This window comes from Hyla sarda, unplaced genomic scaffold (assembly GCF_029499605.1).
Source record: "Hyla sarda isolate aHylSar1 unplaced genomic scaffold, aHylSar1.hap1 scaffold_1107, whole genome shotgun sequence".
In the NCBI taxonomy this organism is placed as follows: Eukaryota; Metazoa; Chordata; class Amphibia; order Anura; family Hylidae; genus Hyla; species Hyla sarda.
The window spans coordinates 96,443-121,122 of NW_026607727.1; the positions used below are offsets into that span (position 1 = coordinate 96,443).

The following is a 24,680-nucleotide window of genomic DNA, read 5'->3' on the forward strand; positions in this document are numbered from 1 at the left end:
AGGTGTGCTGGCTACTCAAATGATCCAATTAAGGAGGCCATTTAGTCAGCAGCAGCAGAAGTCCTGTGCCTGGACGCTCCAACAGGGGCCAGACACAAGCAGAAGCAGAAGCAGCAGAAGCAGCAGCAGCACCACCTTTTGTTTTTTGGCTGCAGCAGCAGCAAGGCCCACAGGGCTGGCTAGCTGGCTAGCCAGCAAGCAGGTAGCAATGAAAGTAGGAATCTTTCTTTTTAACCCTGTAAGGGGGTGGTGCACTGTACCCGAAGATACTGCCATATCGGGTCAATGCATAGGGCGACGGAAGCAAGCTTCGAAATCGGCCCCCGTTCTCAAAAATCCATTTAATATATGGTCCCCAGATAGGGGACGTATCAGATATTAAACTGATAAGAACATATACTACACTTGATCTTAGCCAAAAGGCCGAGAAGCGATAACCGTGAAAGGGGCGGGCCCAACAAGGTCCCCTTCATGGGCACTATCACTGCTTGCTGTCAGGGAGGCTGCCAGACAATTTTCCATGCACACTCTGGGCTGGGGGGCAGTCAACCACCAGTACACACAGCAGAACCTAAACCCATACCATTATTGCTAAGCAGCAAGACAGGGGCCCATTGCACTCCCACGGGGCCTTTTTAAATGCAATCCATAACCCGGATTTGCCAGGAACCCTTCTTACTCCTCCTACTTGCATGTGACACTGGGCTTAGGATCTGCATAGGAAACACACACACAAGCACACACCTACCTTTGTTGCCTGCAGATGCCTCCTTGGCTGTCCCCAAACGGTATCAAACCAACACCCACGGGAAGCTGTAAGCATAGAGGACATGCCTGCACCCCATTGGACTTACCTGTGTGGGTTAAATCCGGGTTATTTGACAACCTATGGCGGTGATGGTTCTGCTCAGGCAGAGCAGTGCTGATGCTCCTCATAAAGCTGTCGCTGCTGTGAAGGTTCTAGGTGACATCACAAATCCCTATGGTTACATACACAACAAAGCTGGGTTGTTGTTGTTTACACTCTGCAAGGCCTGTGGAAGTGAGTGACATCATAGCACTGTAGTTCTGAGGGTTCAAGATGGATGCAACAATCTCCTGTTGCTTCTATGAAGGCCGTAATAGACGACATCACCAAACAGCTCCATAGTCACATACACAGCAAAGGAGAGATGTTGTTTACACCTAGTGATGTCAGTGGTATTGAGTGACATCACAGCACAGTGCTAAGGCTCCTGGGCCTGGACACAGCAGCGGCTGCAATATCTCAACGGAGAATACGTTTATATCTATGTGTGTGTGTGCGCATATATATATATATATATATATATATATATATATATATATATATATATTTCTCCGCCGAAATCACTTTTAAACCCATTTCCACCTTTTTTTCCCTTCTCTTCCTCTTACTTTTTTTTCACGTTTTTTTACGTTTTTCTCCTTTTCGCCTCTTTTCTGGGCGTATTATTCTTCTTTTTCTTCTTTTTTTTCGTCTAATGCATACCCCATCAGTGCAGCAATGCTTATTCAATACCGCCAGCAGATGGAGACACTGGGGGATCATTTTCTAAGGATTTATACTGATTTTTCCTGTCTGAATTTGTCGCACAGAAAGTTGCAGGCCAAATATGTGTGACATTTCTGCGACTTTAGCTTCTAGAGCATTTTTACAACATTATACATAGGTGCTGAATACATAAAAAGCGACTGTTCAGCGACAGACAAGTCGCATCGGCTGAAAGTAGGCCAGAATGTCAGTCCATGTTGGAGCAGGTTTAGATACAGTCTAAAGCATAGATCTCAAAGTCTGTGCACAGAATTTAGCAAGGGCCTCGCACCTTCTGATGCATCAGGTAGGTGCACAATAGCATAGCCTAACCCTCTGTACTTTGGTCTATATTGATGCGGGACATAGACAGCCAGCTGATGACCAATCCATTAGTGCAATGGATGGCTGGAAGCATTTGTCTTTGCCTTTGCAATACCACAGAAGCAATGCATGGTCAATGTACAGCAATGACACACCTGTGTGAACAGCCAGGAGACCCCCACCCCCCCCCCCCCCCCCCCATGTTATGTTACATAGTTACATAGTTAGTACGGTCGAAAAAAGACATATGTCCATCAAGTTCAACCAGGGAATTAAGGGGTAGGGGTGTGGCGCGATATTGGGGAAGGGATGAGATTTTATATTTCTTCATAAGCATTAATCTTATTTTGTCAATTAGGAACATTCAGCACCCACCCGCTATCAAGGCAGCTGCCTATCATGTCATGCCCTACCTGCACAGGTGTGCTGGCTACTCAAATGATCCAATTAAGGAGGCCATTTAGTCAGCAGCAGCAGAAGTCCTGTGCCTGGACGCTCCAACAGGGGCCAGACACAAGCAGAAGCAGAAGCAGCAGAAGCAGCAGCAGCACCACCTTTTGTTTTTTGGCTGCAGCAGCAGCAAGGCCCACAGGGCTGGCTAGCTGGCTAGCCAGCAAGCAGGTAGCAATGAAAGTAGGAATCTTTCTTTTTAACCCTGTAAGGGGGTGGTGCACTGTACCCGAAGATACTGCCATATCGGGTCAATGCATAGGGCGACGGAAGCAAGCTTCGAAATCGGCCCCCGTTCTCAAAAATCCATTTAATATATGGTCCCCAGATAGGGGACGTATCAGATATTAAACTGATAAGAACAGATACTACACTTGATCTTAGCCAAAAGGCCGAGAAGCGATAACCGTGAAAGGGGCGGGCCCAACAAGGTCCCCTTCATGGGCACTATCACTGCTTGCTGTCAGGGAGGCTGCCAGACAATTTTCCATGCACACTCTGGGCTGGGGGGCAGTCAACCACCAGTACACACAGCAGAACCTAAACCCATACCATTATTGCTAAGCAGCAAGACAGGGGCCCATTGCACTCCCACGGGGCCTTTTTAAATGCAATCCATAACCCGGATTTGCCAGGAACCCTTCTTACTCCTCCTACTTGCATGTGACACTGGGCTTAGGATCTGCATAGGAAACACACACACAAGCACACACCTACCTTTGTTGCCTGCAGATGCCTCCTTGGCTGTCCCCAAACGGTATCAAACCAACACCCACGGGAAGCTGTAAGCATAGAGGACATGCCTGCACCCCATTGCACTTACCTGTGTGGGTTAAATCCGGGTTATTTGACAACCTATGGCGGTGATGGTTCTGCTCAGGCAGAGCAGTGCTGATGCTCCTCATAAAGCTGTCGCTGCTGTGAAGGTTCTAGGTGACATCACAAATCCCTATGGTTACATACACAACAAAGCTGGGTTGTTGTTGTTTACACTCTGCAAGGCCTGTGGAAGTGAGTGACATCATAGCACTGTAGTTCTGAGGGTTCAAGATGGATGCAACAATCTCCTGTTGCTTCTATGAAGGCCGTAATAGACGACATCACCAAACAGCTCCATAGTCACATACACAGCAAAGGAGAGATGTTGTTTACACCTAGTGATGTCAGTGGTATTGAGTGACATCACAGCACAGTGCTAAGGCTCCTGGGCCTGGACACAGCAGCGGCTGCAATATCTCAACGGAGAATACGTTTATATCTATGTGTGTGTGTGCGCATATATATATATATATATATATATATATATATATATATATATATACATATATATATATATTTCTCCGCCGAAATCACTTTTAAACCCATTTCCACCTTTTTTTCCCTTCTCTTCCTCTTACTTTTTTTTCACGTTTTTTTAAGTTTTTCTCCTTTTCGCCTCTTTTCTGGGCGTATTATTCTTCTTTTTCTTCTTTTTTTTCGTCTAATGCATACCCCATCAGTGCAGCAATGCTTATTCAATACCGCCAGCAGATGGAGACACTGGGGGATCATTTTCTAAGGATTTATACTGATTTTTCCTGTCTGAATTTGTCGCACAGAAAGTTGCAGGCCAAATATGTGTGACATTTCTGCGACTTTAGCTTCTAGAGCATTTTTACAACATTATACATAGGTGCTGAATACATAAAAAGCGACTGTTCAGCGACAGACAAGTCGCATCGGCTGAAAGTAGGCCAGAATGTCAGTCCATGTTGGAGCAGGTTTAGATACAGTCTAAAGCATAGATCTCAAAGTCTGTGCACAGAATTTAGCAAGGGCCTCGCACCTTCTGATGCATCAGGTAGGTGCACAATAGCATAGCCTAACCCTCTGTACTTTGGTCTATATTGATGCGGGACATAGACAGCCAGCTGATGACCAATCCATTAGTGCAATGGATGGCTGGAAGCATTTGTCTTTGCCTTTGCAATACCACAGAAGCAATGCATGGTCAATGTACAGCAATGACACACCTGTGTGAACAGCCAGGAGACCCCCCCCCCCCCCCCCCCCCCCCCATGTTATGTTACATAGTTACATAGTTAGTACGGTCGAAAAAAGACATATGTCCATCAAGTTCAACCAGGGAATTAAGGGGTAGGGGTGTGGCGCGATATTGGGGAAGGGATGAGATTTTATATTTCTTCATAAGCATTAATCTTATTTTGTCAATTAGGAACATTCAGCACCCACCCGCTATCAAGGCAGCTGCCTATCATGTCATGCCCTACCTGCACAGGTGTGCTGGCTACTCAAATGATCCAATTAAGGAGGCCATTTAGTCAGCAGCAGCAGAAGTCCTGTGCCTGGACGCTCCAACAGGGGCCAGACACAAGCAGAAGCAGAAGCAGCAGAAGCAGCAGCAGCACCACCTTTTGTTTTTTGGCTGCAGCAGCAGCAAGGCCCACAGGGCTGGCTAGCTGGCTAGCCAGCAAGCAGGTAGCAATGAAAGTAGGAATCTTTCTTTTTAACCCTGTAAGGGGGTGGTGCACTGTACCCGAAGATACTGCCATATCGGGTCAATGCATAGGGCGACGGAAGCAAGCTTCGAAATCGGCCCCCGTTCTCAAAAATCCATTTAATATATGGTCCCCAGATAGGGGACGTATCAGATATTAAACTGATAAGAACAGATTTTTTTTTTTTTGATTGAAAGAGCTTTATTTTCCGTTCAGTCATTACAAGTCGTACAATAAATTACAGTCACACAAAGCATGATAGTACAATACACAGCAAAGGTTCCCTAAGCTATACATCGCACACCATGCTACTCTAACATTCAGCTCAATCCTGCAATATAAAGGCACAAGAGATCAAACAAAAACCAAATAATACAATCTGTGATCGGGGTAGGGGTGTGGGCGACTATGTGGGGGTGGGGAGGGGGCGGATCACAGGGCCAAACTGTTGGGCTGTATCTTCAGGGAGACATGGGAGAAGGAGAGGGGTCTTCACTCCTCTTCTTCCTCATCAACGGCCGAGCTGTCCAAGATGGAATAGTCTCTAAGCAGGTTCTTGATGAACCTGCGGCAGTCCCGGACGGACATGTTTTCCCTGTTGATCACGAGGCGGTTCCTGGCAAGCCACACTGCGTCCTTAAAACAGTTCATAAGGCGCCAGGCCTCCTGGATGGCCTCCACGTCGTGGGTCCCAGGGAACAGGCCGTAAAGCACCGAATGGTACGATAGGCAGCTCCTGGGCACTGAGTCTCTGAGTTCCTGTTCTAGGGCGTCCAACAGACCCTGTGCAAAGGGGCACTGCCAAAACACGTGGAAAGATGTTTCCTCCACGTAGGGGCAACGGGGGCAGTACCGGGTCTTGCACAGGTTGCGGGCATGCATGAATGACTTGAGAGAGAGACCTCCCATGACGGCCATCCACGACAAGTCCTTGTGTCCATTGGTAAGCCGCTTTGAGGCCACATTGTTCCAAACTGTCTCTGCAGTGGCTGCGGGGAGTCCCGGAACCAGCTCGGTCGAGTCCTTAGCTCGGATGAGCTTGTGGATTGTCTTTGGCTTCCATAGGTCTGGTTTCAGTCCTTCCAGCTGGTGCTCCCTCACAAACCGGACAACATCCCCATAGAACCAGGGAGTGTTCCAGTTGTAAGGGATGGAGCTGTCCCACTTGTCCCAGCCCAGCTGTCTCCAGAGGGGCATGAGAAGCAAGCGAGACATGGACCTGCCCGCTGAGCCAGTCTTTTCTACAAGAGTCCGCTGCACCGTGACACATGCAAAGGAGGCCCTCAGCAGAGCGGGGATGTCGGGTATTCCCTTCCCACCCTTGCGGGGTTCCTTGTACATCACGGTCCTCTTGACTCTGTCCATTTTGCCCCAGACGAAGCCAAACACTGTCCGGGTGATGGCCTTGCAAACGGTGGTATGGGGAGGCCAGGCCTGTGCGGTATATTGGAGCACAGGCAAAACTTCACTCCGCAGGACAAGTGCCTTGCCTTCCATCGTGAGCTTTCTGGAGCTCCACAGTCCGATCTTCGAGTTTATCCTTCCTAGTCGGTCTTGCCAAGACTTAAGGGCCGCTCCTTCCTTCCCGAACCAGACTCCAAGAATTTGAATGAAGTCCGGCTTAATAGTAAAGGGGAAGGGGGCGGAAGAAGCCAGGTGCCACTCCCCGAAGAGCATGGCCTCCGACTTCCCGCAGTTGACTTTTGCCCCCGAAGCTCTGCCGAAGTCCTCGCAGGTCTGGACGAGTGCAGTCACCGAACGCTGGTCAGCGCAGAAGACGGTCACGTCGTCCATGTAGAGCGAGCACTTGACCTCGTGGCGATCTGGTCCTGGTGCGGTGATCCCTCTGATCTCTCCATTCTGCCGGATAGTCTCAGCGAAGAGCTCTATAACACAAACAAAAAGGAGAGGTGAAAGAGGGCAGCCTTGTCTAACCCCTGAAAGAATAGGAAAGGGGTCAGTCTTCCAGCCGTTCACCAACACCGTGCTGTAAATGTCAAAATACATAACGTTAACAAAAGAGCAAAACATCTTCCCCAGACCCAGCCTGCGCAAAACCCTGTCCATGAATGCGTGGGAGACACGGTCGAACGCCTTCTCCTGATCTAAGCTGACCAGGGCGGCGCGGCCCCCGCGGTCCTGGATGTAATGGACCGTGTCTCTCACAAGGGCAAGGCTGTCGGCAATCCTGCGGCCAGGAATGCTGCAGGTCTGGTCCGGATGGACGATCTGCCCCATGACAGGTTTCAGCCTGTTGGCCAGCACCTTGGCGAGGATCTTGTAGTCCACGTTCAGGAGAGAGATGGGACGCCAGTTTTTCAGGTCACATCTCTCCCCCTTCCGCTTATACAAGATCGTGATCATCCCTTCCCTCAACGACGGAGGCATTCTGCCCCCCACCACCATCTCCTCGTACACCTCCAACAGGTCCGGACAGATCAGGTCACCCAGCGCTACGTAGAGCTCGGCCGGGAGACCGTCACTGCCCGGGGTCCTGCCGGGCTTAAAGGATCTAGCGGCAGAGAGCAGCTCCCCCACCGTCAAGGGATCGTCCATAGCCGCCGCACCTGCGGGATCAACAACGTTAGTGACACCTGACAGGAACCTCTCGGCGGCTTCGGGGTCGGATGACTTGGGGGCGTAGAGGTTGCTGTAGAAGTCGTGGACGACCCCCATCACTTCCTCCTTGCCGCTCCTCATGTGTCCGGTCTCATCTCGTAGCTCAGTCAGGGGCGTGTGGCCGGCATGGAGCTTCCTGAAAAAGAAAGAGTTACATTTCTCACCCTTCTCCAGGTTCTCCACCTTGGAACGAAAGACGATTCGCTTGGATTCCTCCTCAAAGTGCCTTTTCAAGCTCTTTTTGGTCTCCTCCAGCTCCTCCCTGACGTCCCAGCCACACTGGAGCAGGTCCTGCAGGGACCGCAGCTCGCGCTGCAGTTTCCTCAAGTCCCACTTCTTCGCACACGCCTGTTGTCTGCCTTTTGCCTGAAAGAAACAACGGAATTCGACTTTAACATATTCCCACCAATCGCTGATGCACTTGAACAGACATTTGTCATTTCGCCATACAAGGTAAGCATCCCTAAGTTCCTCCATGACCTCCCTCTGCTCCAACAGGGCACAATTCAACTTCCAGGAGCCCGGGCCAGGTGGGAATCCATGGCCCAGAGTCCCCCGGAATCGAATGGCCCTGTGGTCAGAGAAGAAGCAGGGGACCATAGAGTACGACACCTTTCTGACTGCTCTCGAAGTGAAGATGAAGTCTATCCGAGAACGGAGCGAGCCATCGGGGCGGCTCCACGTATAGTTTACGGAGCCGTTCCCGACGGACCCGACAACGTCCTGCAAGGATGCCTCCGTCACCATCTCAATCAGCAGTTTAGACGTCACGTCCAGGTTGGCGGATGTGCCAGAACTGCGCCCGTCCACCTCAATGGGGCAGTTGAAGTCACCACCCAACACTACTGCTCTAGTGGTGGCGAGTTCAGCCCGCAGGGCCTGGAGAACCTCCAGTCGGACATCCCTCTCAGGGGAGGCATACACGTTGATGAGCCGCACGGGCTCACCCGCCCAGGAACCGTCTGCGACAAGAAGTCTGCCACAGACGAGCTCCCGGACGGAATCAAGTGCAAAGTTACCTCCCCTGATCAGGATGGCCACCCCCGCAGACCTATTGTCGCCCCCACCAGACCAGTAGGAAGGGCCGTGAGGCCACTGCCTGGCCAGATGGTTGTAAGACCTAGAAGCAGACAAAGCACATTCCTGCAACATGTAAACATCACACCTCTGGGAATCTAAGAACGTAAGAACAGTCTGAAATCTAAACCAAGCTCTAATACTCCTCACATTAATGCAGAAGATGTTGAGATCAGCCATGGGAATAAAAAGAGAGGTTAGTTCTGATACTAGTTACCAGTCTGGTCGGACGGGTCCTCTTCTCTGGCGCCTGTCGGCTCCTGTGGCTTCTCGTAGCGCCCTTCCAAGAACTCGTCGTAGACCGTGTTGGACGGAGTGTCCAGGATTTTCTTAACCTCTGGGTCCTGCAGCAGCTCCTCCATAGATTGAGCTTGGACTGGCTCTGCTTGGACCTGCTCCACTTGGGCCTGCTCCATCACCTCCTCTCCTTCTGAAGCCTCGAGGCTCTCGCAGACCTGCTCCATCTCCTCCTCCTCATCTGAAGCTTGAGGGGTTTCGCAGGTCTCGATTATCTTTCTTTTGTGGGACTCTTCTGATACGTTGTCCCTTCCTTTCCTCTTCCTCTGTATGGTACCTGGGGGAGGAAGCACAGGAAAGTCCTCCGAAGGGCGGGCACCAGCAGCTGGAGGGGGGTTAGGTGCTGCTGGGCCAGGAGAGAAAGGAGGCTGGGTGGGGCGGGGGGCAGGAGAGAGTGCCCGGGCAGGGGAGGACGGGGCAGGGGTGGGCCGGGTAGGGGAGGACGGGGCAGGGGTGGGCCGGGCAGGGGAGGACGGGGCAGGGGTGGGCCGGGCAGGGGAGGACGGGGCAGGGGTGGGCCGGGGTGGGGTACGGGGGGCAGGGGTGGGCCGGGGTGGGGTACGGGGGGCAGGGGTGGGGCGGGATGGGGCAGGAGGGGCGGGGGTGGGACGGGATGGGGCAGGAGGGGCAGGGGTGGGACGGGATGGGGCAGGAGGGGCAGGGGTGGGACGGGATGGGGCAGGGGTGGGACGGGATGGGGCAGGGGTGGGGCGGGATGGGGCAGGAGATGGGGCGGGAGGGGCAGGGGATGGGGCGGGAGGGGCAGGGGAGGGGCGGGACGGGGCAGGGGTGGTGGCTTTCGCCTTCTTACCCTCCTTGGTCGGCTTGGCCATCCGTGGTGTTGGCTCCGGAGCTGGGGCTGGCTTCGGTGCTCTCGCTGCCACAGATGCCCATGTTCTCTCCCTCTGGGGGCAGTCCTTGTAGCTGTGGGCTGCCAGTCCGCAGAGGTTGCAGGTCTTGCTCTTGGGGCAGTCCTTGGTCGTGTGACCTGTCACACGGCAATACCTGCAGGCATCCTCCGTACAGTCCTTGCCCTCGTGGCCCATCTTGCCACATCTCCTGCAGGTCTGCGGCATGTCCGGGTAGAAGATAAGTCCTGTGGAGTTGCCCAAGGAAAATGTCGTTGGCAGGTGCTGTAGTCCGTCTGGAGAAGCAGGGTTCTTGTTGAGTCTGACGACCACAGACCACTTGCAGGTCCAGTATCCGAGTGAGTTCAGGATGCGGGTGGGCTCCCTCACCACGGTGCAGAAGCGCTTCAGGAAGGTCGAGATGTCCGTGCCTGGGGTGTGTGGGTTCCGCATTGAGACCGTCACCCGCCTCTCCTCTCTTTGAATAAGGCAGTTGCCCACAAAGCGAGAGAAAGGGGATTCGGGACTCGCCGCTTTCACCACCTCCCAGTATCTTCTACAGGTCCCAATGGTGGCAAAGGTGATGTAGAAGATTCCCGAAAAGAAGGTTGCTATTCCCAGGGTGTCAGCCGTGGGGAAGCCTTGATCCGCCAGCATCTTCTTGCAGAACACGTCGTGGGACATGTCCGGCACCCTTCCGTCCACGGGCTTGAGCTTCAAGGCAACAGTCTGCCTCATCCAGGGCTCCAGGGTTGGAGCTTCCAGGTTAGGAATTCTGCCGCCCTTCTGCCTTGCCGTGGTGGAGGTTGAAGCTTGCTGTGGTTGGGGCTGGACCTCCAGGCCTTGCCCTGCAGCCTCCTGGGTGGACTTGCTGGTTGAGGCCATGGCTTCTTCCAGCAGGCTCTTTTCCGCTTCCTTGCTTGCTTGTGGAGAGAGGCTTCGCAAAGTCTTCTTTCCCGGGTGGGAGGAGCTATGCAGATCCGGTCCCGGTGGGAGGAGCTATGCAAATCCTTCTCCAGAGGCAGCGAGTTTCTTCGAAAAGATTCTGCGCCGCCTTCCTCTTCGCCGCTGTTCCGGAATTCACCGCCGATTCCCTTCTTCCAGGTTCTTCGTCGGCTTCTTCCGGAGCTGCAGTCTTCAAGATCTTCTCCTTCTTCAGATGTTCCGAGGCAGGCAGGAGACGATCTTCAGGTGGTATGCTCTAGAGAAATGCGGTTCTAATAAGAACGAAAAGTACTGCAATCGTACTACGCAAAATCTCTACCACAATGCTTGGAGTTCTTCAGACCGTAGCGATCATGGTATCTCCCCTGCCAGGTAAGTATAAGAACAGATACTACACTTGATCTTAGCCAAAAGGCCGAGAAGCGATAACCGTAAAAGGGGCGGGCCCAACAAGGTCCCCTTCATGGGCACTATCACTGCTTGCTGTCAGGGAGGCTGCCAGACAATTTTCCATGCACACTCTGGGCTGGGGGGCAGTCAACCACCAGTACACACAGCAGAACCTAAACCCATACCATTATTGCTAAGCAGCAAGACAGGGGCCCATTGCACTCCCACGGGGCCTTTTTAAATGCAATCCATAACCCGGATTTGCCAGGAACCCTTCTTACTCCTCCTACTTGCATGTGACACTGGGCTTAGGATCTGCATAGGAAACACACACACAAGCACACACCTACCTTTGTTGCCTGCAGATGCCTCCTTGGCTGTCCCCAAACGGTATCAAACCAACACCCACGGGAAGCTGTAAGCATAGAGGACATGCCTGCACCCCATTGGACTTACCTGTGTGGGTTAAATCCGGGTTATTTGACAACCTATGGCGGTGATGGTTCTGCTCAGGCAGAGCAGTGCTGATGCTCCTCATAAAGCTGTCGCTGCTGTGAAGGTTCTAGGTGACATCACAAATCCCTATGGTTACATACACAACAAAGCTGGGTTGTTGTTGTTTACACTCTGCAAGGCCTGTGGAAGTGAGTGACATCATAGCACTGTAGTTCTGAGGGTTCAAGATGGATGCAACAATCTCCTGTTGCTTCTATGAAGGCCGTAATAGACGACATCACCAAACAGCTCCATAGTCACATACACAGCAAAGGAGAGATGTTGTTTACACCTAGTGATGTCAGTGGTATTGAGTGACATCACAGCACAGTGCTAAGGCTCCTGGGCCTGGACACAGCAGCGGCTGCAATATCTCAACGGAGAATACGTTTATATATATGTGTGTGTGTGCGCATATATATATATATATATATATATATATATATATATATTTCTCCGCCGAAATCACTTTTAAACCCATTTCCACCTTTTTTTCCCTTCTCTTCCTCTTACTTTTTTTTCACGTTTTTTTACGTTTTTCTCCTTTTCGCCTCTTTTCTGGGCGTATTATTCTTCTTTTTCTTCTTTTTTTTCGTCTAATGCATACCCCATCAGTGCAGCAATGCTTATTCAATACCGCCAGCAGATGGAGACACTGGGGGATCATTTTCTAAGGATTTATACTGATTTTTCCTGTCTGAATTTGTCGCACAGAAAGTTGCAGGCCAAATATGTGTGACATTTCTGCGACTTTAGCTTCTAGAGCATTTTTACAACATTATACATAGGTGCTGAATACATAAAAAGCGACTGTTCAGCGACAGACAAGTCGCATCGGCTGAAAGTAGGCCAGAATGTCAGTCCATGTTGGAGCAGGTTTAGATACAGTCTAAAGCATAGATCTCAAAGTCTGTGCACAGAATTTAGCAAGGGCCTCGCACCTTCTGATGCATCAGGTAGGTGCACAATAGCATAGCCTAACCCTCTGTACTTTGGTCTATATTGATGCGGGACATAGACAGCCAGCTGATGACCAATCCATTAGTGCAATGGATGGCTGGAAGCATTTGTCTTTGCCTTTGCAATACCACAGAAGCAATGCATGGTCAATGTACAGCAATGACACACCTGTGTGAACAGCCAGGAGACCCCCCCCCATGTTATGTTACATAGTTACATAGTTAGTACGGTCGAAAAAAGACATATGTCCATCAAGTTCAACCAGGGAATTAAGGGGTAGGGGTGTGGCGCGATATTGGGGAAGGGATGAGATTTTATATTTCTTCATAAGCATTAATCTTATTTTGTCAATTAGGAACATTCAGCACCCACCCGCTATCAAGGCAGCTGCCTATCATGTCATGCCCTACCTGCACAGGTGTGCTGGCTACTCAAATGATCCAATTAAGGAGGCCATTTAGTCAGCAGCAGCAGAAGTCCTGTGCCTGGACGCTCCAACAGGGGCCAGACACAAGCAGAAGCAGAAGCAGCAGAAGCAGCAGCAGCACCACCTTTTGTTTTTTGGCTGCAGCAGCAGCAAGGCCCACAGGGCTGGCTAGCTGGCTAGCCAGCAAGCAGGTAGCAATGAAAGTAGGAATCTTTCTTTTTAACCCTGTAAGGGGGTGGTGCACTGTACCCGAAGATACTGCCATATCGGGTCAATGCATAGGGCGACGGAAGCAAGCTTCGAAATCGGCCCCCGTTCTCAAAAATCCATTTAATATATGGTCCCCAGATAGGGGACGTATCAGATATTAAACTGATAAGAACAGATACTACACTTGATCTTAGCCAAAAGGCCGAGAAGCGATAACCGTGAAAGGGGCGGGCCCAACAAGGTCCCCTTCATGGGCACTATCACTGCTTGCTGTCAGGGAGGCTGCCAGACAATTTTCCATGCACACTCTGGGCTGGGGGGCAGTCAACCACCAGTACACACAGCAGAACCTAAACCCATACCATTATTGCTAAGCAGCAAGACAGGGGCCCATTGCACTCCCACGGGGCCTTTTTAAATGCAATCCATAACCCGGATTTGCCAGGAACCCTTCTTACTCCTCCTACTTGCATGTGACACTGGGCTTAGGATCTGCATAGGAAACACACACACAAGCACACACCTACCTTTGTTGCCTGCAGATGCCTCCTTGGCTGTCCCCAAACGGTATCAAACCAACACCCACGGGAAGCTGTAAGCATAGAGGACATGCCTGCACCCCATTGGACTTACCTGTGTGGGTTAAATCCGGGTTATTTGACAACCTATGGCGGTGATGGTTCTGCTCAGGCAGAGCAGTGCTGATGCTCCTCATAAAGCTGTCGCTGCTGTGAAGGTTCTAGGTGACATCACAAATCCCTATGGTTACATACACAACAAAGCTGGGTTGTTGTTGTTTACACTCTGCAAGGCCTGTGGAAGTGAGTGACATCATAGCACTGTAGTTCTGAGGGTTCAAGATGGATGCAACAATCTCCTGTTGCTTCTATGAAGGCCGTAATAGACGACATCACCAAACAGCTCCATAGTCACATACACAGCAAAGGAGAGATGTTGTTTACACCTAGTGATGTCAGTGGTATTGAGTGACATCACAGCACAGTGCTAAGGCTCCTGGGCCTGGACACAGCAGCGGCTGCAATATCTCAACGGAGAATACGTTTATATCTATGTGTGTGTGTGCGCATATATATATATATATATATATATATATATATATATATATATATTTCTCCGCCGAAATCACTTTTAAACCCATTTCCACCTTTTTTTCCCTTCTCTTCCTCTTACTTTTTTTTCACGTTTTTTTACGTTTTTCTCCTTTTCGCCTCTTTTCTGGGCGTATTATTCTTCTTTTTCTTCTTTTTTTTCGTCTAATGCATACCCCATCAGTGCAGCAATGCTTATTCAATACCGCCAGCAGATGGAGACACTGGGGGATCATTTTCTAAGGATTTATACTGATTTTTCCTGTCTGAATTTGTCGCACAGAAAGTTGCAGGCCAAATATGTGTGACATTTCTGCGACTTTAGCTTCTAGAGCATTTTTACAACATTATACATAGGTGCTGAATACATAAAAAGCGACTGTTCAGCGACAGACAAGTCGCATCGGCTGAAAGTAGGCCAGAATGTCAGTCCATGTTGGAGCAGGTTTAGATACAGTCTAAAGCATAGATCTCAAAGTCTGTGCACAGAATTTAGCAAGGGCCTCGCACCTTCTGATGCATCAGGTAGGTGCACAATAGCATAGCCTAACCCTCTGTACTTTGGTCTATATTGATGCGGGACATAGACAGCCAGCTGATGACCAATCCATTAGTGCAATGGATGGCTGGAAGCATTTGTCTTTGCCTTTGCAATACCACAGAAGCAATGCATGGTCAATGTACAGCAATGACACACCTGTGTGAACAGCCAGGAGACCCCCCCCCCCCCCCCCCCATGTTATGTTACATAGTTACATAGTTAGTACGGTCGAAAAAAGACATATGTCCATCAAGTTCAACCAGGGAATTAAGGGGTAGGGGTGTGGCGCGATATTGGGGAAGGGATGAGATTTTATATTTCTTCATAAGCATTAATCTTATTTTGTCAATTAGGAACATTCAGCACCCACCCGCTATCAAGGCAGCTGCCTATCATGTCATGCCCTACCTGCACAGGTGTGCTGGCTACTCAAATGATCCAATTAAGGAGGCCATTTAGTCAGCAGCAGCAGAAGTCCTGTGCCTGGACGCTCCAACAGGGGCCAGACACAAGCAGAAGCAGAAGCAGCAGAAGCAGCAGCAGCACCACCTTTTGTTTTTTGGCTGCAGCAGCAGCAAGGCCCACAGGGCTGGCTAGCTGGCTAGCCAGCAAGCAGGTAGCAATGAAAGTAGGAATCTTTCTTTTTAACCCTGTAAGGGGGTGGTGCACTGTACCCGAAGATACTGCCATATCGGGTCAATGCATAGGGCGACGGAAGCAAGCTTCGAAATCGGCCCCCGTTCTCAAAAATCCATTTAATATATGGTCCCCAGATAGGGGACGTATCAGATATTAAACTGATAAGAACAGATACTACACTTGATCTTAGCCAAAAGGCCGAGAAGCGATAACCGTGAAAGGGGCGGGCCCAACAAGGTCCCCTTCATGGGCACTATCACTGCTTGCTGTCAGGGAGGCTGCCAGACAATTTTCCATGCACACTCTGGGCTGGGGGGCAGTCAACCACCAGTACACACAGCAGAACCTAAACCCATACCATTATTGCTAAGCAGCAAGACAGGGGCCCATTGCACTCCCACGGGGCCTTTTTAAATGCAATCCATAACCCGGATTTGCCAGGAACCCTTCTTACTCCTCCTACTTGCATGTGACACTGGGCTTAGGATCTGCATAGGAAACACACACACAAGCACACACCTACCTTTGTTGCCTGCAGATGCCTCCTTGGCTGTCCCCAAACGGTATCAAACCAACACCCACGGGAAGCTGTAAGCATAGAGGACATGCCTGCACCCCATTGGACTTACCTGTGTGGGTTAAATCCGGGTTATTTGACAACCTATGGCGGTGATGGTTCTGCTCAGGCAGAGCAGTGCTGATGCTCCTCATAAAGCTGTCGCTGCTGTGAAGGTTCTAGGTGACATCACAAATCCCTATGGTTACATACACAACAAAGCTGGGTTGTTGTTGTTTACACTCTGCAAGGCCTGTGGAAGTGAGTGACATCATAGCACTGTAGTTCTGAGGGTTCAAGATGGATGCAACAATCTCCTGTTGCTTCTATGAAGGCCGTAATAGACGACATCACCAAACAGCTCCATAGTCACATACACAGCAAAGGAGAGATGTTGTTTACACCTAGTGATGTCAGTGGTATTGAGTGACATCACAGCACAGTGCTAAGGCTCCTGGGCCTGGACACAGCAGCGGCTGCAATATCTCAACGGAGAATACGTTTATATCTATGTGTGTGTGTGCGCATATATATATATATATATATATATATATATATATATATATATATATATATATTCTCCGCCGAAATCACTTTTAAACCCATTTCCACCTTTTTTTCCCTTCTCTTCCTCTTACTTTTTTTTCACGTTTTTTTACGTTTTTCTCCTTTTCGCCTCTTTTCTGGGCGTATTATTCTTCTTTTTCTTCTTTTTTTTCGTCTAATGCATACCCCATCAGTGCAGCAATGCTTATTCAATACCGCCAGCAGATGGAGACACTGGGGGATCATTTTCTAAGGATTTATACTGATTTTTCCTGTCTGAATTTGTCGCACAGAAAGTTGCAGGCCAAATATGTGTGACATTTCTGCGACTTTAGCTTCTAGAGCATTTTTACAACATTATACATAGGTGCTGAATACATAAAAAGCGACTGTTCAGCGACAGACAAGTCGCATCGGCTGAAAGTAGGCCAGAATGTCAGTCCATGTTGGAGCAGGTTTAGATACAGTCTAAAGCATAGATCTCAAAGTCTGTGCACAGAATTTAGCAAGGGCCTCGCACCTTCTGATGCATCAGGTAGGTGCACAATAGCATAGCCTAACCCTCTGTACTTTGGTCTATATTGATGCGGGACATAGACAGCCAGCTGATGACCAATCCATTAGTGCAATGGATGGCTGGAAGCATTTGTCTTTGCCTTTGCAATACCACAGAAGCAATGCATGGTCAATGTACAGCAATGACACACCTGTGTGAACAGCCAGGAGACCCCCCCCCCCCCCCCCCCCCCCATGTTATGTTACATAGTTACATAGTTAGTACGGTCGAAAAAAGACATATGTCCATCAAGTTCAACCAGGGAATTAAGGGGTAGGGGTGTGGCGCGATATTGGGGAAGGGATGAGATTTTATATTTCTTCATAAGCATTAATCTTATTTTGTCAATTAGGAACATTCAGCACCCACCCGCTATCAAGGCAGCTGCCTATCATGTCATGCCCTACCTGCACAGGTGTGCTGGCTACTCAAATGATCCAATTAAGGAGGCCATTTAGTCAGCAGCAGCAGAAGTCCTGTGCCTGGACGCTCCAACTGGGGCCAGACACAAGCAGAAGCAGAAGCAGCAGAAGCAGCAGCAGCACCACCTTTTGTTTTTTGGCTGCAGCAGCAGCAAGGCCCACAGGGCTGGCTAGCTGGCTAGCCAGCAAGCAGGTAGCAATGAAAGTAGGAATCTTTCTTTTTAACCCTGTAAGGGGGTGGTGCACTGTACCCGAAGATACTGCCATATCGGGTCAATGCATAGGGCGACGGAAGCAAGCTTCGAAATCGGCCCCCGTTCTCAAAAATCCATTTAATATATGGTCCCCAGATAGGGGACGTATCAGATATTAAACTGATAAGAACAGATACTACACTTGATCTTAGCCAAAAGGCCGAGAAGCGATAACCGTGAAAGGGGCGGGCCCAACAAGGTCCCCTTCATGGGCACTATCACTGCTTGCTGTCAGGGAGGCTGCCAGACAATTTTCCATGCACACTCTGGGCTGGGGGGCAGTCAACCACCAGTACACACAGCAGAACCTAAACCCATACCATTATTGCTAAGCAGCAAGACAGGGGCCCATTGCACTCCCACGGGGCCTTTTTAAATGCAATCCATAACCCGGATTTGCCAGGAACCCTTCTTACTCCTCCTACTTGCATGTGACACTGGGCTTAGGATCTGCATAGGAAACACACACACAAGCACACACCTACCTTTGTTGCCTGCAGATGCCTCCTTGGCTGTCCCCAAACGGTATCAAACCAACACCCACGGGAAGCTGTAAGCATAGAGGACATGCCTGCACCCCATTGGACTTACCTGTGTGGGTTAAATCCGGGTTATTTGACAACCTATGGCGGTGATGGTTCTGCTCAGGCAGAGCAGTGCTGATGCTCCTCATAAAGCTGTCGCTGCTGTGAAGGTTCTAGGTGACATCACAAATCCCTTTGGTTACATACACAACAAAGCTGGGTTGTTGTTGTTTACACTCTGCAAGGCCTGTGGAAGTGAGTGACATCATAGCACTGTAGTTCTGAGGGTTCAAGATGGATGCAACAATCTCCTGTTGCTTCTATGAAGGCCGTAATAGACGACATCACCAAACAGCTCCATAGTCACATACACAGCAAAGGAGAGATGTTGTTTACACCTAGTGATGTCAGTGGTATTGAGTGACATCACAGCACAGTGCTAAGGCTCCTGGGCCTGGACACAGCAGCGGCTGCAATATCTCAACGGAGAATACGTTTATATCTATGTGTGTGTGTGCGCATATATATATATATATATATATATATATATATATATATATATATATATATTTCTCCGCCGAAATCACTTTTAAACCCATTTCCACCTTTTTTTCCCTTCTCTTCCTCTTACTTTTTTTTCACGTTTTTTTACGTTTTTCTCCTTTTCGCCTCTTTTCTGGGCGTATTATTCTTCTTTTTCTTCTTTTTTTTCGTCTAATGCATACCCCATCAGTGCAGCAATGCTTATTCAATACCGCCAGCAGATGGAGACACTGGGGGATAATTTTCTAAGGATTTATACTGATTTTTCCTGTCTGAATTTGTCGCACAGAAAGTTGCAGGCCAAATATGTGTGACATTTCTGCGACTTTAGCTTCTAGAGCATTTTTACAACATTATACATAGGTGCTGAATACATAAAAAGCGACTGTTCAGCGACAGACAAGTCGCATCGGCTGAAAGTAGGCCAGAATGTCAGTCCATGTTGGAGCAGGTTTAGATACAGTCTAAAGCATAGATCTCAAAGTCTGTGCACAGAATTTAGCAAGGGCCTCGCACCTTCTGATGCATCAGGTAGGTGCACAATAGCATAGCCTAACCCTCTGTACTTTGGTCTATATTGATGCGGGACATAGACAGCCAGCTGATGACCAATCCATTAGTGCAATGGATGGCTGGAAGCATTTGTCTTTGCCTTTGCAATACCACAGAAGCAATGCATGGTCAATGTACAGCAATGACACACCTGTGTGAACAGCCAGGAGACCCCCCCCCATGTTATGTTACATAGTTACATAGTTAGTACGGTCGAAAAAAGACATATGTCCATCAAGTTCAACCAGGGAATTAAGGGGTAGGGGTGTGGCGCGATATTGGGGAAGGGATGAGATTTTATATTTCTTCATAAGCATTAATCTTATTTTGTCAATTAGGAACATTCAGCACCCACCCGCTATCAAGGCAGCTGCCTATCATGTCATGCCCTACCTGCACAGGTGTGCTGGCTACTCAAATGATCCAATTAAGGAGGCCATTTAGTCAGCAGCAGCAGAAGTCCTGTGCCTGGACGCTCCAACAGGGGCCAGACACAAGCAGAAGCAGAAGCAGCAGAAGCAGCAGCAGCACCACCTTTTGTTTTTTGGCTGCAGCAGCAGCAAGGCCCACAGGGCTGGCTAGCTGGCTAGCCAGCAAGCAGGTAGCAATGAAAGTAGGAATCTTTCTTTTTAACCCTGTAAGGGGGTGGTGCACTGTACCCGAAGATACTGCCATATCGGGTCAATGCATAGGGCGACGGAAGCAAGCTTCGAAATCGGCCCCCGTTCTCAAAAATCCATTTAATATATGGTCCCCAGATAGGGGACGTATCAGATATTAAACTGATAAGAACAGATACTACACTTGATCTTAGCCAAAAGGCCGAGAAGCGATAACCGTGAAAGGGGCGGGCCCAACAAGGTCCCCTTCATGGGCACTATCACTGCTTGCTGTCAGGGAGGCTGCCAGACAATTTTCCATGCACACTCTGGGCTGGGGGGCAGTCAACCACCAGTACACACAGCAGAACCTAAACCCATACCATTATTGCTAAGCAGCAAGACAGGGGCCCATTGCACTCCCACGGGGCCTTTTTAAATGCAATCCATAACCCGGATTTGCCAGGAACCCTTCTTACTCCTCCTACTTGCATGTGACACTGGGCTTAGGATCTGCATAGGAAACACACACACAAGCACACACCTACCTTTGTTGCCTGCAGATGCCTCCTTGGCTGTCCCCAAACGGTATCAAACCAACACCCACGGGAAGCTGTAAGCATAGAGGACATGCCTGCACCCCATTGGACTTACCTGTGTGGGTTAAATCCGGGTTATTTGACAACCTATGGCGGTGATGGTTCTGCTCAGGCAGAGCAGTGCTGATGCTCCTCATAAAGCTGTCGCTGCTGTGAAGGTTCTAGGTGACATCACAAATCCCTATGGTTACATACACAACAAAGCTGGGTTGTTGTTGTTTACACTCTGCAAGGCCTGTGGAAGTGAGTGACATCATAGCACTGTAGTTCTGAGGGTTCAAGATGGATGCAACAATCTCCTGTTGCTTCTATGAAGGCCGTAATAGACGACATCACCAAACAGCTCCATAGTCACATACACAGCAAAGGAGAGATGTTGTTTACACCTAGTGATGTCAGTGGTATTGAGTGACATCACAGCACAGTGCTAAGGCTCCTGGGCCTGGACACAGCAGCGGCTGCAATATCTCAACGGAGAATACGTTTATATCTATGTGTGTGTGTGCGCATATATATATATATATATATATATATATATATATATATATTTCTCCGCCGAAATCACTTTTAAACCCATTTCCACCTTTTTTTCCCTTCTCTTCCTCTTACTTTTTTTTCACGTTTTTTTACGTTTTTCTCCTTTTCGCCTCTTTTCTGGGCGTATTATTCTTCTTTTTCTTCTTTTTTTTCGTCTAATGCATACCCCATCAGTGCAGCAATGCTTATTCAATACCGCCAGCAGATGGAGACACTGGGGGATCATTTTCTAAGGATTTATACTGATTTTTCCTGTCTGAATTTGTCGCACAGAAAGTTGCAGGCCAAATATGTGTGACATTTCTGCGACTTTAGCTTCTAGAGCATTTTTACAACATTATACATAGGTGCTGAATACATAAAAAGCGACTGTTCAGCGACAGACAAGTCGCATCGGCTGAAAGTAGGCCAGAATGTCAGTCCATGTTGGAGCAGGTTTAGATACAGTCTAAAGCATAGATCTCAAAGTCTGTGCACAGAATTTAGCAAGGGCCTCGCACCTTCTGATGCATCAGGTAGGTGCACAATAGCATAGCCTAACCCTCTGTACTTTGGTCTATATTGATGCGGGACATAGACAGCCAGCTGATGACCAATCCATTAGTGCAATGGATGGCTGGAAGCATTTGTCTTTGCCTTTGCAATACCACAGAAGCAATGCATGGTCAATGTACAGCAATGACACACCTGTGTGAACAGCCAGGAGACCCCCCCCCCCCCCCCCCCCCATGTTATGTTACATAGTTACATAGTTAGTACGGTCGAAAAAAGACATATGTCCATCAAGTTCAACCAGGGAATTAAGGGGTAGGGGTGTGGCGCGATATTGGGGAAGGGATGAGATTTTATATTTCTTCATAAGCATTAATCTTATTTTGTCAATTAGGAACATTCAGCACCCACCCGCTATCAAGGCAGCTGCCTATCATGTCATGCCCTACCTGCACAGGTGTGCTGGCTACTCAAATGATCCAATTAAGGAGGCCATTTAGTCAGCAGCAGCAGAAGTCCTGTGCCTGGACGCTCCAACAGGGGCCAGACACAAGCAGAAGCAGAAGCAGCAGAAGCAGCAGCAGCAGCACCACCTTTTGTTTTTTGGCTGCAGCAGCAGCAAGGCCCACAGGGCTGGCTAGCTGGCTAGCCAGCAAGCAGGTAGCAATGAAAGTAGGAATCTTTCTTTTTAACCCTGTAAGGGGGTGGTGCACTGTACCCGAAGATACTGCCATATCGGGTCAATGCATAGGGCGACGGAAGCAAGCTTCGAAATCGGCCCCCGTTCTCAAAAATCCATTTAATATATGGTCCCCAGATAGGGGACGTATCAGATATTAAACTGATAAGAACAGATACTACACTTGATCTTAGCCAAAAGGCCGAGAAGCGATAACCGTGAAAGGGGCGGGCCCAACAAGGTCCCCTTCATGGGCACTATCACTGCTTGCTGTCAGGGAGGCTGCCAGACAATTTTCCATGCACACTCTGGGCTGGGGGGCAGTCAACCACCAGTACACACAGCAGAACCTAAACCCATACCATTATTGCTAAGCAGCAAGACAGGGGCCCATTGCACTCCCACGGGGCCTTTTTAAATGCAATCCATAACCCGGATTTGCCAGGAACCCTTCTTACTCCTCCTACTTGCATGTGACACTGGGCTTAGGATCTGCATAGGAAACACACACACAAGCACACACCTACCTTTGTTGCCTGCAGATGCCTCCTTGGCTGTCCCCAAACGGTATCAAACCAACACCCACGGGAAGCTGTAAGCATAGAGGACATGCCTGCACCCCATTGGACTTACCTGTGTGGGTTAAATCCGGGTTATTTGACAACCTATGGCGGTGATGGTTCTGCTCAGGCAGAGCAGTGCTGATGCTCCTCATAAAGCTGTCGCTGCTGTGAAGGTTCTAGGTGACATCACAAATCCCTATGGTTACATACACAACAAAGCTGGGTTGTTGTTGTTTACACTCTGCAAGGCCTGTGGAAGTGAGTGACATCATAGCACTGTAGTTCTGAGGGTTCAAGATGGATGCAACAATCTCCTGTTGCTTCTATGAAGGCCGTAATAGACGACATCACCAAACAGCTCCATAGTCACATACACAGCAAAGGAGAGATGTTGTTTACACCTAGTGATGTCAGTGGTATTGAGTGACATCACAGCACAGTGCTAAGGCTCCTGGGCCTGGACACAGCAGCGGCTGCAATATCTCAACGGAGAATACGTTTATATCTATGTGTGTGTGTGCGCATATATATATATATATATATATATATATATATATATATATATTTCTCCGCCGAAATCACTTTTAAACCCATTTCCACCTTTTTTTCCCTTCTCTTCCTCTTACTTTTTTTTCACGTTTTTTTACGTTTTTCTCCTTTTCGCCTCTTTTCTGGGCGTATTATTCTTCTTTTTCTTCTTTTTTTTCGTCTAATGCATACCCCATCAGTGCAGCAATGCTTATTCAGTACCGCCAGCAGATGGAGACACTGGGGGATCATTTTCTAAGGATTTATACTGATTTTTCCTGTCTGAATTTGTCGCACAGAAAGTTGCAGGCCAAATATGTGTGACATTTCTGCGACTTTAGCTTCTAGAGCATTTTTACAACATTATACATAGGTGCTGAATACATAAAAAGCGACTGTTCAGCGACAGACAAGTCGCATCGGCTGAAAGTAGGCCAGAATGTCAGTCCATGTTGGAGCAGGTTTAGATACAGTCTAAAGCATAGATCTCAAAGTCTGTGCACAGAATTTAGCAAGGGCCTCGCACCTTCTGATGCATCAGGTAGGTGCACAATAGCATAGCCTAACCCTCTGTACTTTGGTCTATATTGATGCGGGACATAGACAGCCAGCTGATGACCAATCCATTAGTGCAATGGATGGCTGGAAGCATTTGTCTTTGCCTTTGCAATACCACAGAAGCAATGCATGGTCAATGTACAGCAATGACACACCTGTGTGAACAGCCAGGAGACCCCCCCTCCCCCCCCCCCCCCCATGTTATGTTACATAGTTACATAGTTAGTACGGTCGAAAAAAGACATATGTCCATCAAGTTCAACCAGGGAATTAAGGGGTAGGGGTGTGGCGCGATATTGGGGAAGGGATGAGATTTTATATTTCTTCATAAGCATTAATCTTATTTTGTCAATTAGGAACATTCAGCACCCACCCGCTATCAAGGCAGCTGCCTATCATGTCATGCCCTACCTGCACAGGTGTGCTGGCTACTCAAATGATCCAATTAAGGAGGCCATTTAGTCAGCAGCAGCAGAAGTCCTGTGCCTGGACGCTCCAACAGGGGCCAGACACAAGCAGAAGCAGAAGCAGCAGAAGCAGCAGCAGCACCACCTTTTGTTTTTTGGCTGCAGCAGCAGCAAGGCCCACAGGGCTGGCTAGCTGGCTAGCCAGCAAGCAGGTAGCAATGAAAGTAGGAATCTTTCTTTTTAACCCTGTAAGGGGGTGGTGCACTGTACCCGAAGATACTGCCATATCGGGTCAATGCATAGGGCGACGGAAGCAAGCTTCGAAATCGGCCCCCGTTCTCAAAAATCCATTTAATATATGGTCCCCAGATAGGGGACGTATCA

General features: G+C 49.0%; 7 non-coding genes and 3 pseudogenes across 7 annotated transcripts; all 10 read right to left on the reverse strand.

Moving 5' to 3' along the window:
* Positions 1–244: 244 nt before the first annotated feature.
* On the reverse strand, positions 245–435 carry LOC130301025 (U2 spliceosomal RNA). The gene has a single exon (XR_008851749.1). It is a non-coding gene; the product is annotated as a U2 spliceosomal RNA (small nuclear RNA).
* Positions 436–2,539: 2,104 nt separating this feature from the next.
* On the reverse strand, positions 2,540–2,730 carry LOC130301015 (U2 spliceosomal RNA). Its single transcript, XR_008851739.1, has one exon. It is a non-coding gene; the product is annotated as a U2 spliceosomal RNA (small nuclear RNA).
* A 2,116-nt stretch (positions 2,731–4,846) lies between these two features.
* Positions 4,847–5,027, reverse strand: LOC130301029 (U2 spliceosomal RNA; annotated as a pseudogene).
* A 5,847-nt stretch (positions 5,028–10,874) lies between these two features.
* LOC130301033 (U2 spliceosomal RNA) lies at positions 10,875–11,037 on the reverse strand (annotated as a pseudogene).
* Positions 11,038–13,115: 2,078 nt separating this feature from the next.
* LOC130301017 (U2 spliceosomal RNA) lies at positions 13,116–13,306 on the reverse strand. The gene has a single exon (XR_008851741.1). It is a non-coding gene; the product is annotated as a U2 spliceosomal RNA (small nuclear RNA).
* A 2,094-nt stretch (positions 13,307–15,400) lies between these two features.
* On the reverse strand, positions 15,401–15,591 carry LOC130301018 (U2 spliceosomal RNA). Its single transcript, XR_008851742.1, has one exon. It is a non-coding gene; the product is annotated as a U2 spliceosomal RNA (small nuclear RNA).
* Positions 15,592–17,696: 2,105 nt separating this feature from the next.
* Positions 17,697–17,887, reverse strand: LOC130301019 (U2 spliceosomal RNA). The gene has a single exon (XR_008851743.1). It is a non-coding gene; the product is annotated as a U2 spliceosomal RNA (small nuclear RNA).
* A 2,090-nt stretch (positions 17,888–19,977) lies between these two features.
* Positions 19,978–20,168, reverse strand: LOC130301020 (U2 spliceosomal RNA). Its single transcript, XR_008851744.1, has one exon. It is a non-coding gene; the product is annotated as a U2 spliceosomal RNA (small nuclear RNA).
* A 2,095-nt stretch (positions 20,169–22,263) lies between these two features.
* LOC130301021 (U2 spliceosomal RNA) lies at positions 22,264–22,454 on the reverse strand. The gene has a single exon (XR_008851745.1). It is a non-coding gene; the product is annotated as a U2 spliceosomal RNA (small nuclear RNA).
* Positions 22,455–24,550: 2,096 nt separating this feature from the next.
* Positions 24,551–24,680, reverse strand: LOC130301031 (U2 spliceosomal RNA; annotated as a pseudogene; the record flags this gene model as incomplete).